The sequence below is a fragment of the Triticum dicoccoides genome, chromosome 1B, assembly GCF_002162155.2.
Source record: "Triticum dicoccoides isolate Atlit2015 ecotype Zavitan chromosome 1B, WEW_v2.0, whole genome shotgun sequence".
Classification (NCBI taxonomy): Eukaryota; Viridiplantae; Streptophyta; class Magnoliopsida; order Poales; family Poaceae; genus Triticum; species Triticum dicoccoides.
Window position 1 is genome coordinate 337316660 of NC_041381.1, and position 12304 is coordinate 337328963.

General features: G+C 44.3%; 1 pseudogene; it reads right to left on the bottom strand.

The window, feature by feature from the left end:
• Nucleotides 1-211: 211 nt before the first annotated feature.
• Nucleotides 212-2724, bottom strand: LOC119333754 (annotated as a pseudogene).
• Between the last annotated feature and the right edge of the window lie 9580 nt (nt 2725-12304).

Sequence of the window (12304 nt, forward strand, 5' to 3'; positions counted from 1 at the left end):
ATTCCTATGAACCAAAGACCCAACTTTGCAAAATTTCTGCGTTTTTCTAACCCTCTAATTTACACATGCATTCCTATCAATTTTCTAGTATGTTCTTTTCTAGAATCTTGCGAACCAAAGGAGGCATAAGGGAATGCATAAAGTAGTCCAGATGTCACTCATTGGCGATAATCTTCGTGATACATTCGGCATTCGCATTGCCCCAGCAATCCTATGAAAGCCTTTTATTACACGCTCATCAACCTCGAGCACCGTACAAGGGAAATAGCGTATGCACGGTCGCCGACGAGCTTCCCATCACCTAAGATCATCCCAAGGCATGTGCGTGCGTAGCCAGCGCAAGGATGGATTATATGGCAAAGTCGAGCCTCTGAGAGCTCGGGGAGGCGTCTGAAAGGTTTCCTGACATCCACCTCTTGAGCATCTCCAAGGCGGCCTTCGGTTGATCCATGGGTACCATGTGACCAGAATCGTGGACCTGATCATAGTGCCAAAAACATCTCTAGTTAGTTTCACAGTAAAATCCAAACTGATGTAGCGCGGCACAATACGCAACAGGCATTTGCCCTTATAACACTCTGCTCTACTGTATTGACAGATAATCTCTTGAGTAAAGGCCTGGTTATTGTTTGTTCCAGAACTGACTGTTGGTAAGGGGGTCAGCTTTGCATTTGCATACCTTCAAAAAACTCAAAGGGCCGTGGCTTTTTAGAATGCCGGCTTCTTTTCCATCAACCGTGAAGGGTTTCTCCACCGAGGACATGAAGGCTTTCTTTCCAGACCATTCCATAGAGTCTACCCATCTTGAGTTTCCTGCCCAAGTCACCAGTAGATTATATATGTATGTCATCAGGAAAACAAAGCCAGAATCAAGAAAACCAATAGCGGAGCATATTTATTTTGAACCGTATATTGTCCTACTTATTTCATGCACTTGTTATACAGTTTGCCGTTATGTACAACACAGCATGAAAAGCATTGAAGGTAGATTTTATCCTTTTCTGTGATTTGACAAGTATAGATGACCTCTACTAGGTCAATTATGCCTTGCGTTATTCAAATGTGTGACAACATATATTTCTAAACTGTGCTTCCAATACGATTTCCATACTACAGAACCGATCAAGATTCAAGCTATATGAATGCATATTAAAGCCCATTAAATTCTTAATGGATCTCTTGCACGAATCACAATTGTAAGGAAGCATAGCACAAGTATCACATGACAAAAGTGTGGCAATGTGATTCTAAGAGTGAAGAATCTCAGATGATATGTGGTATGGACAAAACAGAAGCAAATTATAGCATACAATTTTCAAGAGTTTTCTGTTGCAAGTTGTAAGACACTCACCTAGCCAGTTGCATATGAGATCATACTCTCCAGCATAAATCAGCACTTTGATGTCGTTCTCAAGGAGTTCAGGGATCCCAACTTCAAGGTTCCTCATCCAATCTAAGAGCATAGCCTGATAGACGGTCGGGCTGCAGGAAACAAACTCTATGTCTCCAACGCCTAGGCTCTGTCTGACAGATTTCAGATTGAGAAACTTCTCCAAGTTAGAAAAATCATAGCATAGGCTCCCCACTCATGGCTTCCTGACGTCATAATACTGCAAAGATGAGGTGATCAATCAGAAAACTTCAAAAAATGAGGAAAAACCAAATAAACTTTTGTATTCCACCCTACATTTTTGTTCCCGATTATCAACCTGATGGAACTGAATATTGTATTGCAAACAAAATAGGCAGCAAAGCAAGATACAGTGCCAGAGGTACCTGAAACAAAAGACAAAATCAAGTGAGGTATATCAGAGTTGGGCTTATGCCTTTTCTTACTTCGATGAACAAATTGGCACAACAAAGCAATGATGTTAATGAAGACAGTCTCCAAGAGACCAATTGACGAATGGTACAGATTTATTACACACAAGCAAACAATGAGTCCAGGAATAATTACCGCACAGCTTGACAGCAAATTCACAAGCAGGAACTATTTTATTAATCTTGGTAAATTCTGACTGTGTGATTAAACCCATATCCAATTCATAATCGGTGTATGCCTTGTACTGTATCGCTGGATCTGTAAGTCCGTTACCAATTGCAAAACCCTGAAAAATTAACAGCAAGGGCTAGCTCGCTGCTGCAGCCGGGCCCTCCCGTCAGCCAGATCACCACGGGGTCCTCCTTCTTGTGCTGCCTGGATTCGAAGAAGAAGTAGAAGAGCCTACACGGTGCGCAAAAGTGGCAGATGTCAAGACACGGGAACTGGATCCTCACGTCAGACGCGGCATGAGACGGGAGGAGTGAGCTCCGCTCACCTGGCGTCGTGAGTGGTGGGGAGGCGGTAGTACCCGGCGTGGTGCCCGAGGTTGCTCACCGACGTGCCGCGGCCGCCGTCGTCTCTGGCCACCAGAGACGCGAGGCGGATCGGCCTCTCGACGAGGGTTCCGGCCGGGAGAGCATCGCTGCCGCCGATGCCGACGCCGCCGGGGCGGCGGGGGAAGGCGTCGCGGGGGTGGAGGTTGAGGGCGCGGATGAGGTCGGCGCCGGTGGAGCGGGGGGTCTTCGGGGCGAGGGAGCGCGCCGAGGAGGGGAGGCGGAGCAAGGATTCGTGCTCTGGCGCGGCGGCGGCGGCGGCAGCGGTGGCGGCGAGGAGCAGAAGCAAGAGGGTGCGAGACTGACCTGTGGGTCCCATGGCTACCGGTGGTGGTGCGGTGCGGTGACCTGAACTGACGGAAATGTGGGAGTGATACTGCTACTAGATCCTTTTTGCCTGTTTCTGCGATGATGATGATGGGCCTACCGGTCAGAGAGAGTCGAAGGCACCTTTTGACCTCGCGCGAGCAGGAGGGTGTGCGTAGTCGACGTGCCTGAGTTTTCGATGAGTCTAGTAATGGCGCACCGCGTGTGAGTGCGCCATTAGTACTTTTGCAAAAAAAGGAATAAAAAAATAATAAAAAAAATAACATTAGTGGTGCACTTTCTGGCTGGTGCGTCATTACTAGTTACAACTAGTAATGGCGCACTTACTATGGATGCGCCATTAGTATGTTTGGATAGGCGCACTAGTTCAAATTTTTTTTTTGAACTAATGGCGCACCATGGACATGGTGCGCCATTAGTAGTTTCAACTCTAATGGCGCATCAGAAGGTGGTGCGCCATTAGTATATACTAATGGCGCATCACTTGTCTGGTGCGCCATTAGTGTCAATCCCATCTATAGCCCTTTTTCTAGTAGTGATAGTAGTAGATGTAGGCAGGAGTCAGTCTACTTGACACAGACATGATGCCTATATGCATAATCATTGCCTTGGATATCGTCATAACTTTGCACGTTTCTATCGATGGCTTGACAATAATTTGTTCACCCACCATATTATTTGCCTGCAAGAGAGAAGCCTCTAGTGAAACCTATGACCCCCGGGTCTATTTTCCATCATATTTGTTTTCGATATCCTATTTTGCAATATTTTATTTTCAGATCTATAATGTAGCGACCAGACCTCAAACAGTCTAGTCTCTGTGCATCAGTGTCATCCCTGGATCGGTAATGCTGACACGCACAATACTTGAGGAATTATAACAGGGTTTCAATCACACACTTATTACATCGAATGTCTCAAAAGAGAACTTATTACAATAATATGGCTTAAGGCCATCTGGAAATGATAACAACGGAAGGCTTGGGAGATAAAGTGAGTCCATCAATTCCAACGGCATAGCTGAGTGAATGACAAAGACCTATGGCACTTTACTCGTCATCTGAAAAGTCTGCAACATGAAATTTTGCAGCCCGAAATGGGTCAGCACGTGGAATATGCTAGCAATGTAACACATAGAGTAATGAACAGAATAATTGCTATCACTACATGCATATATGGCTGGTGGAAAGCTCTATGGTTAATAGTTTTGCATAAAGCCAATTTTTCCCTACAACAAAGGAATACATTTTATTTAGCTACAAAGTTTGTTGAAAACATTGGGAAGGTTCCTCCAACTCAATCACAAAGTAATAATTATAACCCAACAAATTATTTAAGTAACGTGATGAGATCAACATGATAATCCAAGAACCAGATACTCAAGATGTCCATAACCGAGGACACGGCTAACCATGATTAGTTTATACACTCTGCAGAGGTTTGTGCACTTTTCCCCACAAGACTCGAACACATCCATGGTCAGAGATTCGAGACATAGTCTTTCTGAAGCATTAACTCTCTACTCTGGGTAGACAGTACCACCTACAACCCACTACATCTCCTAGTCTACCTCTTGAAGAGCTTCACACAGCTTACTCAACTATGCTAGAGCCCATATTGGCTTGTGGCTGCACACGGAAGTTTCTAGCATGAATAATCTTATGATCCCTTTGAGCCTGGGTGGCGGACCGTAGGATGATCACACAGGTACTCCGGGATATCCTAGGACAACACTGGATTCTCCAGGTGCCCTGACAACCATTGGGTACTCCAGGGTGCCTCAAGCAATCCACCTAGATGTGTATTTAAGTAGCCACCTTAAATTAGCTATTAATTAACAATACTCACATCTGTCATGGATACACTCACCCAAACCACGTCTATGAGCATAGCATAGCAATATAAGCATAACGTAAAAATAACTCCAGAAGGTTTGATAATAAACAGGGCAATAGGTTCTACCTCATCATCTACTTCCCCAAACCCACATGTTAATCAGATTCTAACCATGCAATGTTTGAGGGTTGATCTAATGCATAAAAACTGGGTAGTAAAGAGGTATGATCAAAGTGTTACTTGCCTTGCTGATGATCCGCAAAACCTAGAGACTCGTAGTAGCATGCTTCGCACTGCGGGTACTCTATCGCAAACAAACAATATCATACAATAAGCACTCAACTATAAGCATGGGGAAAACTCAAATAAGAGATCTAACCAGAAAGTTCAACTGAAGAACTCCGGTTTGCAAAAACAATCAAATCAAACGGAGCAACGAAACTCAAACTGCGAAAGAAACAAGATCTGTTTACTAATCTGAACTAAAGTCAAATTTTACAGTACCAAAATCTTGTTCAAGATGATTCAACAGAAAGAGGGCTTCAAGACGAAGATCTAGGCGCTTGAATCACTAGATACCGATAAACGAGCGAAAAGATAAACTAAAATGAAGATCCGGGCAGAAATCACGATCAAAAAATAATCATGGAAAAACCCTGGAAAAAGAAAAACTGACGAACAGGCTAAGGAATGAACGTTCGCTGTCTGCGGCTAATGGGTGAACATCGTTCGTTAAAACGAACGTACGAACGAACGCCCGTTGTTTAACTAAACCAAAAAAACGAACCGATCTAATAAAAAAACAGATCTAGGTTTTCTAAAAAAACTGATTGGTTTCTAAAAAACCGTACAATGGCGGCAGTTTATACCTCCCCGATTCAATCGTACACTAATCATGCACGCAAATATGTACGATCAAGATCAGGGACTCATGGGAAGATATCACAACACAACTCTAGACACAAATTAAAATAATAGAAGCTTTATATTACAAGCCAGGGGCCTCGAGGGCTCGAATACGTAAGCTCGAATACACAAGAGTCAGCGAAAGCTATAATATCTGAGTACATACATAAGTTAGACAAGTTTGCCTTAAGAAGGCTAGCACAAAAGCAATAACGATCGAAAAGGCAAGGCCTGGTTGGCCCGATGGGGGGCGATCTGGGTGGCGTCGGCGCGATGACGGCGGGACGGGCGCGGGCCACGTCGGGGTCGGGCCCCTCCCCGATCCAGATGGGATCGAGAGGAGAGGGGGGAGAGGGAGAGGCTAGCGAGTGGGGGAGTGGGGGTGTCGGTGGGATAGGGTTTGACCGGGGTGGGGGGTTAGTACGCGCGGGTGGGCCGGCCTGGTTGGCTCGATGGCCAGCTGGGCCGAGGCCTAGTGGGGGGGGCAGGCTTTTTTTTGTTTAGTTAGGTTCTGCTTTTTTTCTTTTTATCTAATTGTTTTCTTGTTTCCATCCAGTATAAAATATCTTGGCATTCTATAAAAATGTGTTTATTGCACCATATTTACATATGCAAATTATGGCACCTCCCGAACATTTTTGTTTTAACTTTTGAAAACTTTTATTGTTGACATTAATTTGAATTTGAATTTTGAAACGGTTTTGAATCATCGCGAGGTTAACAATAGTGACCGTGGTGACATGGCATCATTAGCGTGGGATTACTGTAGCTTAATTATCCGGTCGTCACAAATCTCCTCCACTACAAGAAATCTCGTCCCGAGATTTAAGAGGGGGACTAGGGGGAAATGTCTGGTTACAAAATCCTAATGAATCTTCTCGTCTTTGGTTGCTCTTCTCGAAGAGGTCGATCCATTACATTGATGTCTTCATTTCTCTGATTCAGGTCATCCTGATGAAGTCATCATCACTCCTTCAGGAACTCCATCGTACTTACAAAAGAATAAAGGGTGGATATTCCGGGAGAACGGATCTCTGTAAGGTTGACTATCTTGTCGATAACATCGGGGAAGGTGGCGGAAAGTAACTCTCGAATTGAAACTTAAGAAATTATCGAGAGCAAAGTAAGAAGGTACAAAAATAGAAGTTTCAAGCGCATAGGCAATCATTCGATGTCTGAAAGGCCATGCGAAAGGGGTCCAGAGCAACGAGATTGAGTATTGCGTCTGTTACCAGAATAGATCACTAGGACGATGGCCCATGAATTTCATACAAAGCCAAGTGTGAGGAATAACCTTGGGAACAATGATGTACATGAGAGTCAGGTGTCGATCCTTTGGAACTGTGGGTTATGGGCCCACCATGTGGGTTAAAAGTAGGAAGGGTGGTGACATCTTGCACAGCCGCGACAGGTAGACTTGTCCATGAATAGCTTGTCAGCTAAGCCGGGAACAAAGTTTGTACCAAGGACGAGGAACAAACAGAGCAATTTTCCTGCTTGTTGAACTAGGCGAACCAATTGGCAAAGTTATCACCCATCGGTGGTTACCGGAAGGTCATCAACAATAGTAACAGGGTCTTACAGACAGAGTGGTACAACAAGGTGCCTACCTAAGCATGGAATTATCTCTGCTCAGTTAAGTCAGATTCAAGAAGGGTTAAACAAAAGAATGGAAAGGAAAACGCGATTATCAGATTAAACAGAACAATGGAAAGGAAAATTGTGTTTACACACAATTATTAGGAGTATATCCTTCCCATGTACAAGCAGAACATGGCATTAGGGTAGAAGAGCAAGTACCCAACCATTCAGATAAGAGGCAAGGATTAATCAACACGTTACCCATACAACGGTGTTTGGATAACTAACCAAGAAACATTTAGCATCACGCCTGCAATGTTCTTGTTGATGAGCGGGGTATCATAGTCATGCTTGGAGGTAGCAATGATATGGTGTTTCAATCATGGGCCGGACTTTGGATACACAAATGATCCATCAGGAGCAACTTATAAAAGAAGTCCTACAATTTCCTCCAGGAAGAATGGTTATCCTTCCAAAAGAAATTATAATGATGGGTCCTCCAGGCAGGGGTGCTAGGCATGACATCATATTACCGGGTCATCAAAGGACGAACATCATAACTCCTGGAAAGTTGTCCCAACCATCATATCTGACCGAGATTCAGATCCGATTGGTGTTATGATAGCTCAGACTCAGGATGTCCGAGAAGAAAAGGTGCAACACAAATCGATGAAATGACATTGCAAGATTCTCGGGAAATGAACTATGTGAGCGGGTTCCTGAAATAATAGTTCATCATTAAACCAAGGAGAGGATGAGGAGGTGGCTGATGGGCTTAGCGACAGTTCATCGAGAATTCCAAATGGATGGATTTCCACAATAATGTGAACAAGAGGATGACACTTGTCAATTCAAATGATATAATGTTGTATGCTCGAGTACAACATACACGATTAAACATTGGTTGACGGTGCACCCGAAATATGGACTTAGGTAGCACAAACAATGTTAGAATGGCGATTCGATAACCAATGGTCTAAGAATGAATTGTTGACCATTAACTTCAAAGCAATAAGGTTGCTAGAAGTACAGAACTCAAGCAGAATCGTTAGCATATTGGTATCCCAGTTAAAAACAATACGGGGACCAAGGAAGAATGGTGATGGTGAGAAGTATCATGATACCGAGAATTTCTAAGAGGTGGAGCAATCCTCACAACATTCTCAACAGAAAAGACAACAATACTTCAAGGCAGAACACAACACCAGCTGGAGAGCAAGTTGTATTCATAATGTGGACAAGTTTGCGATGAAAGGAAGTCAAGGGTGTTGTCGATGATAATAAAAATCATTGAGGGCAAGGAGGGTATTTCTCATCATGAACACAGTTGACATCTCGGAAGAAGTCAAAATGTTGAAGGTGATCCGACACATTTGTCGGGAGGTTTCAAGAGGATGCAATCAAACAACAACGGCAACAAGAAAGGAAATGACGAAGTGGCAAGTTATAGGATCCATATATAAGATGCAAGCTCAGAACCAAAGTTGCCTTTCAAGACAAGCAACAAAATGTTGAAAGCTCGACGTAAGTCGTGCTCACACACTGGAGAATTCATGCGCCAGAGAAGGACGAGGTAGCACAGTTAAAGATAGCAAGACCAGGATGCAGCCGATAGTCTAGGAATGACCATATTGGGTTCATAATTTCCCAGTAAAATACTAGGGGTATTCGATTTGTAGTGCGGAATAATTTCACTAGTCGGTGTCCTCGGTTGACAACAACCCAGAACCTGTAGAGTGATTACGACAAGGAAAGACATTACTTCAACAAAGTTAGTAAGATGTGGTGCAATGGCAAGACATCTCCGAGATACCAGGGGGTAATACTCGAAGGTAGAACATGATAGAAGTAGAACCGGGTCATTGACCTATGACAGTAGATACTTCAACATTGCCAAAAATAGACAAGGCACTGGAATGGATTCCCATCAGATATATCAGATCAGGACAGCATAGTCGGAACCATAATTGTAAGGAATCAATTTCAAGAATACCAAAAGAATCATACAGCTGGATAATCATTTTGCAAGAAGCTTCCGAGATGGTCTACATCATTTTCATGGGCATGAACACAAAGTTCAAGGTCGACTCCCACTTCTTTAATGCATATCATTTCATTCACCTCTCACTTTGATAAAACTGTAGTGTTGGAATTTTACCTGGTAGAACACCGGAAGAGTGTGACTTGTGAAAACTTTCGGGTTCTCACGGATTAAGGAAGGCATAGGTTCAACCCATCGGGTCTTCTTAGAACATATACCATGAACTTCAGGAGTAAATAACACAAGCTCAAAGTAGAGCATGGTTGAAAAAAATAGAGGATACAATTTACCAAAGGCATTATGTATCAGGTAAAGAACTCACAAGAATTTTGGTCGTGAAGGACACTGTCGGATAATAACCCGACAATGGGTATGGTGGTCCACAACGGGGCTGATGTGAGTATCGGTACTCAATCAGAGGAGGAAGGAATGCCGAGGCATCAGATTATAGAAACAACTGGCTAATTAAAGCTTAATGCAAAGAAATTTTATGATTTCCAGATCGAAGGATCGGAAGAGGACGCTCTGATCAAGGGTGGATAAGTTCAATAGACCTAAGGGTACAATTGACGACAAATAGATTGGTCAAGAACAAGATCATGTTTAAAATGACGTCTGAGCTGGAAAGATAATTTAAAAGGATCAACTGATGATTGCGTGCATTCACACTCAGGTTGAATCAATAGGATCAAAGTGACGGTGCCTAAGCATACTAACCAATATTGCCAGACATATGGAAAGCATCCATAATGCAAGCAGACAAGTATTGAAGAGCAATAAGCTACTAAGGATTTTTGGAGGATCGAATAGTATTTCGAAGACCATTGTGAAACACATGAACAACTGGGGATGAACGGATACTCGATAAGGGCAAGAAATTATCCGTAGGGGTATTCAGGTGGCAAGGAACTGCAAGGCAGTAGGCACAAAATATTCTCGGAACAATAGAAAGGATTTCAAGGTACCTTGTAATAACAAGATCAACTGGGAATAAAAGTAAGAATGGCAAGTGTATGTATTTATCCATAGGGATATTTCGGTGGTAGGGAGTTGCAAAAGCAACGGGCACAAAGTCTCAAAATAGTATCGGAGAGTAACTTCGAAATCTTGTGGTGCAGCCTATGATCATCTGGACTGAAGGGGCTCTCCGGGAGAAAGTGTTTCGAGAACCTAAAGTTAGATTTTAGAAAATCATTTGACCCGAATAGAAGAGAGATTAGAGTCCGAGAGTATAGGTCGAGGAATAAAAGATCCTAATACCATCCAATGGCAACATGGGCCCGTAAGCCGCACAGCCAAGTTAGTAAAAACTTTTTCAATGACTAGACTCAACTTCGGCCAAGGAGTTTGGAAGGGGGATTCCTACAGGCAGTCGGCTCTGATACCAACTTGTGACGCCCCCAATTCAATCGTACACTAATCATGCATGCAAATGCATACGATCAAGATCAGGGACTCACGGGAAGATATCACAACACAACTCTAGACACAAATTAAAATAATACAAGCTTTATATTACAAGCCAGGGGCCTCGAGGGCTCGAATACGTAAGCTCGAATACACAAGAGTCAGCGAAAGCCATAATATGTGAGTACAGACATAAGTTAGTCAAGTTTGCCTTAAGAAGGCTAGCACAAAAGCAATAACGATCGAAAAGGCAAGACCTCCTGCCTGGGATCCTCCTAAACTACTCCTGACTGTCGTCAGCGGCCTACATATAGTAGTAGGCACCTCCAGTGTAGTAGGAATCGTCGTCGACGGTGGCGTCTGGCTCCAAGGCTCCAGCATCTGGTTGCGACAACCAGGTAGAAGGGAAAATGGGGAAAAGAGGGAGAAAAGCAACCGTGAGTACTCATCCAAAGTACTCGCAAGCAAGGAGCTACACTACATATGCATGGGTATATGTGTAAGGAGGAAATATCAGTGGACTGAACTGTAGAAAGCCAGAACAAGAGGGGGATAGCTAGTCCTATCGAAGACTACGCTTCTGGCAGCCACCGTCTTGCAGCATGTAGAAGAGTGTAGATTGAAGTCCTCCAAGCAGCATCACATAGCATAACCCTACCCGGCGATCCTCCCCTCATCGCCCTGTGGAAAAGCGATCACCGGGTTGTCTGTGGAACTTGTCTGGGTGTGTTTTATTAAGTATCTGGTTCTAGTTGTCATAAGGTCAAGGTACAACTCCAGGTCGTCCTTTTACCGTGGGACACGGCTATTCGAATAGATAAACTTCCCTGCAGGGGTGCACCACATAACCCGACACGCTCGATCCCATTTGGTCGGACACACTTTCCTGGGTCATGCCTGGCCTCGGAAGATCAACACGTCGCAGCCCCACCTAGGCACAACAGAGAGGTCAGCACGCTGGTCTAAATCCTATGCACGCAGGGGTCTGGGCCCATCGCCCATTGCACACCTGCACGTTGCATGGGCGGCCGGAAGCATACATAGCAACCTCCATTACAAAGGAAGTCACGTTACGCGATCCAATCTGGCGCGCGCCGCTCCGTCGCTGACGTCAAGAAGGCTTCTGCTGATACCACGACGTCGAGTGCCCATATCTTTCCAGCGTAGTTGGTTAGTGCGTATAGGCCAGTGGCCAGACTCAGATCAAATACCAAGATCTCGTGAAGCATGTTATTATGAAGCAACCGCGAACGCCGACCAGGGCCAGGCCCACCTCTCGCCTAGGCGGTCTCAACCTGCCCTGTCGCTCCGCCACAAAGATCCACACAGAGGGCCGTCGGGACAAAGGTCCTTTCAGCCCCCAATCCGTGAATCACTCGTGGGTACTCCTCGAGCCGACCCGACTTTAGTCACCATCTGTAGTATGTATATATGTATAGTATATACCTGTGATCACCTCCCGAGTGATCATGACCCAATAGTATAGCAAGGCAGACTGAAAAGAATGTAGGGACAATGATGATAAACTAGCATCCTATACTAAGCATTTAGGATTGCGGGTATGGTATCAATGATTGTAGCAACAATGACAGGCTATGCAACAGAATAGGAGTAACCGAACAGTAACATGCTACACTACTCTAATGCAAGAAGTATAGAGAAGAATAGGCGATATTTGATGATCAAGGGGGGGGGCTTGCCTAGTTGCTCTGGCAAGAAGGAGGGGTCGTCAACTCCGTAGTCGAACTGGGCAGCAGCAGCGTCGGTCTCGTAGTCTACCGGAGAGAAGATGGGGAAGAAACAATGAATACAATGCAAACAGATGCATAA